This window comes from Gavialis gangeticus, unplaced genomic scaffold, assembly GCF_001723915.1.
Source record: "Gavialis gangeticus isolate Ggan-Ray unplaced genomic scaffold, GavGan_comp1, whole genome shotgun sequence".
In the NCBI taxonomy this organism is placed as follows: domain Eukaryota; kingdom Metazoa; phylum Chordata; order Crocodylia; family Gavialidae; genus Gavialis; species Gavialis gangeticus.
The window spans coordinates 17,615,728-17,620,001 of record NW_017729034.1 but is presented as its reverse complement, the minus strand read 5'-3'; the positions used below and the strand labels follow the sequence as shown (position 1 = coordinate 17,620,001).

Genomic DNA, 4,274 nt, shown 5'->3' with positions numbered 1-4,274 from the left:
GTATGTATGATTAAAGCTCAAGGCTGAGTCAACATGGATGGCCAGGTCAGTCAGGCAATAACTGTTGTACACCCTTCTCTTCTAAAGCCCTATGGAGTCCTTCAGTGGCTTTTGCCATCACCTCCTGGTTAGTCTCTCTTAGCATTAGTTAATTAAAATCTCAAAACAACAAATTGCAACCCTCTTCTAAATGTAAGTCTGTTCCTATCAGTGGATGAGAAGCTTCACTCCAGTGGTAGGACCAGGAGATCCACAGCCCCGGAGCCCTTGGATGGGGTGGTAACGAGAAGGCAACTATCACCAAGAAAAGAGTGTCTGAATCGTTGCTGATGCATTAAGTGGGGATATTTTTAGGCTGCTTCTGCTAAATATTTAAGCAAGGTTCACAGAGAAAAAAGATTTCATCCATCTGTTAATGCAAACTGCCCCTTTCACACATGAGGATCACCCTATGAAGAGATCTGGGTAGTATCATTGGTCTTGAAGATGTGGGGGGGGGGATTATTAGTTTTTCTCTTTCCACAACATCTCACTGATGTAGGTGTTACATTGCTCTTAAGCCATTATATTTAGAAAGGACCTTGAGTTCTCTTGGAAAACATGTAAGTGCAGTTCAACACAAAGATGCCACAGTGGAGTGATGCTCCTCTCCAAAGCTCATGTCTTAGGGTGTGGGTCACATGATGCACAGAAGCTGAGGGCATGACCTCTAATTATAGTGCCTTGAGGCCCCAGTGAGATGAGTCACCTCAGGGGAATCAGGAGTCAGTGTACCCAGTGCAGCTCCCTATGTTCTCTGGGTCTCCAAGATTGCACCAGGGGCCAAGACAAGGGCCATAATCTGCTTAGGGACTAAAATGTAAATTCCGGTAACAGTGCTATGAGATTCAGACTTTGCAGGGCTCGACAGATGGGAGTGTGAATCCTAATGCCATTATCTTGGTATAGGAGAGTAAACTTCCATCCTTGAGGAACAAGACTGAAAAGCCCTGTGCTCCTGCTAGGAATGGATCCATAGGAGGTGTAGCTGTGCAGCTACTCCCCCCTCCCCTCCCTTCCCCTCCCTTCCCCTCCCCTCGCCCCCGCTTTTGGTTTGGAGAGAACCACAGGAGCCTCTGGGGGCTTTTTCAAGTCCCTAATGCAGGTGAAAATCCACCCTTTTCCCCTTGGTGCTCAGAAATACAACCCCTCTCCTCCTCTTCCCCTTCTCCCCCACCTGTTGCTCCTGCTTTCCCTGCTGTTCCAGGTGCAGGGGAAGCTCCAGAGCTGCTTCTGCTCACCCCAGGTAGGCTGCTGGACTCAACTGGGGATTGGGACCATGGCAACAGCAGAGTGGGAGAGTAGTTTTCCTCTCCTTGCCTGGTCCCCCAGAAGCAGATGGGAAAGCAGCAGTAGCAGGTAGTGGAGGGCTGGAAGGGGAGAGGCAGCATGCCTTTAAGCACAAAGGGGAAGGGAGAGGAGATTTTCATCTGCTTTAGGGACTTAAAAATGTTCCCAGAGACTCCCAGAGCATCCCCACCAGTGTTTGGGGTGGGGGAGGGGGGCAGGAGAGGCTGGGAGCAGAGAGTGTAGCCACCTCTGCAGTGCAGCTAGACTCCTGTACCCCTCATTGGAAAATCCTGGATCTGTTTCTGCTCAGGAGCAGAGTCCTAGTTCTAATGCCCCACAACGGAGATTTTGCTTTGTGCCTGGTCTAGGAGCATTACTCCCAGTGTGCTAGGGCATGAATCTATGGCACTGTGGGGCAGGAGCATGGATATTGGGGTCTGTGTCCCCTCACTATGCCAAGGGGTTAACAAAGTGAATCTTTGCACTAGTGTCCTGAGGCTTGAATCCCACCATGCATGGAGAGCAGAGGACAGGTGCTTGGGCCAGTGCTCCAAAGATAGGATCACTCCATTGTTAGAGATTGTATGCCCAAATGGCACAAGCTAGTATCTTGGAGCACAGACAGTCCTGTCTTTGGGTGCTGGTAGTCTGAATTGTGTCATGGGTGCAGATGCTGCTCCACTCAAGGCCTGGGATACAGATTCTTTTTGTTATAGCAGTGTAGTATATTTCCTCTGGTGAATGGGAGTCTAAGTCCTAATGTTAGTGCCCCAGTGTTTGAATTCCAGTGCATGCAGATAATGGCAGTGTGAATTCCAATGCTGACCCAGCTGTCCTTTGGAATGCAAAAACTCCTGAACAATTGTTTCTCCACATCTAAGTCTGTTATATACAATGCTCAATGCCCTCAGCCATTCTATTTAATAATAAACTGTTGTGAGAACTTGCGAGACCCTAAAGTCAGAGGTGCCAGCCATATAGATGATATGGCATCTCTTTTACATCAAATATTATCGACAACATCTGAGCACTGAGTGCTGAAGCTAGACTAATTCAAATAAAGTGCAAATTTTTAACAACCTTTGTCATATACTGGAACAACTTACCTAAGGATATGGCAGATTCTTTTTCTCCTGAAGTCTTTAAATAGTTACCTTTCTAAAATACAGGCTACAGTAAAACCAGAAGTTATGGTCTTGATGCAGGAAATGAAATTGGTTAAATGTTCTAGTCTGTTTAAGCTGTAGGTCAAACAAGATGGTCAACACCATCCCTCTGCACTAAAAACTATGAATCTAGCAGCCTTCTTGATGCTGAATGAAGATCAGCATCTGTAAGAAGAGCAACTGGCTGACACTGAGCACATATAAGACATGCCAGTGGGAAGTGGGTAGTCATCTTCTATTTGGGAATGGCCGGAAGATTGCGCCTGATTCTACCTGGCTTGGATTCCAGATGGCAAGCTTTACTTTTGTGACATCTAGACATCACTGTTGCAAAACTGTCCATCTAGGAATGAAGCTCTTTGTTCTCAGAAAGCTCCAGCTAGTTCAAAATGCAGCAGCTTGTTTGTTCAGCAACTCAGTTTGCCAGGAATGCATCACTGTGGCTCTCCACACCCCACACCAGATCCCATTTAAACACAGAGTCCTGTTCAAGGTCTTTGACCTGTTATTCAAAGTCCTCTCTGATGTTGGCCCCAGTGACCTGAGCAATCAATCATCTCTCCCTCTGCCATGATGAGCTCATATGATGGATATGTTTAATGAAACAATGACATTGTCAAGTGATGGGGAGGGCTTGTGACCCTGAGGAACAGAACATTCATAGGATCAAGGCCAAGAGTATGAAACTCATTGCCAGATGAAATAACATTTGCCATTAAAAGCCCCGCTGCATTGCAAGTTAAATGCAAACCATCTCTTTGTCCACGGTTACCCACACCAACATTCCCATTCTTAATAATATCGGTTATTAAAGAACAAAACCAAACCAAATATGATCTACCCACCCCAAGAGAGGAAAGAGAGTGATATACTGGTTGTTGCATTTAATGTTTGGGAGAGGTGCAGATACTATGACAACCATCAGTACAAGAACAGGGAAGGACAAGGAACTCTGAATCCCAGTGACTCTCCCTGGAGGTAGGTCCCCTGAGCTTGGGAATTGGCAGTGCAAGTAACAGTGCTACTGCCTTGGGGCCCTGATCCCTCTGCACTTTGGAGCAGCCCAAATCCTGGTGCAGCTCTCACTATATTCTGCAGTGGAAGGCCTGTGAGTGTGAGTCACAGAGCAATTGCCCCAGGCCTGGCAATACTGCTAGTCTGGGACCGGGTGAAAGGGCTGGGAGCATGAATTCAAATGCCAGTGCCAGGGGGCTGGAAGTGACGACACCTATAGTCTAGATTGCACTGTGCACGGGGCCTGTGAGCGTGGATCCCAGATCCTGTGCGATCTTACTGCATCTGGAGGCTGAGAGTTAGAATCTAGGGTGCCTACTGTCAGAGGATGCTGCCAGGCTTGGTGTCTGAGCTTGCCAATCCTGGTGTGGGTTGCTCACCCAGGCTGTTCCAGTGGTGCTGTGAGCCTGAGAATGTTAGTGTCAGCCCGGTGGGGCACAGACCCTGCAGTGCTCAGCGCCCACCATCCTAGGGCAAGATCCCAGCCAGCGTGCTGGGGCACCAGGCAACATGCTAGGGCACCATCCTGCTGCTGGCAGAAGGATTCTGGCAGATGCTGGGGGGGCGGGAAATAAATTTCCCGGGATCTGAGGATGGGAATCCCCCCACCCCCCATACACACACACCCCCCCGTTTGTGTGAGAGCCAAGCCTGGCTGGAGCTGGGGGCAGGGTGCCTCCCCCGCGCTCCCCTTACCCCACATGTGTCACAACTCTGGCCATTCTCTGCCGGTGCCCTCCCCGCCCCCTCCCCCCGCCGTGCCCA

At 49.0% G+C, this 4,274-nt stretch overlaps 1 protein-coding gene across 1 annotated transcript in view; it reads right to left on the bottom strand.

The window, feature by feature from the left end:
* PIANP (PILR alpha associated neural protein) overlaps nt 1-4,274 on the bottom strand; it is a 21,305-nt gene that overhangs the window by 15,675 nt on the left and 1,356 nt on the right. The gene's annotated exons all lie outside the window — the stretch shown is intronic.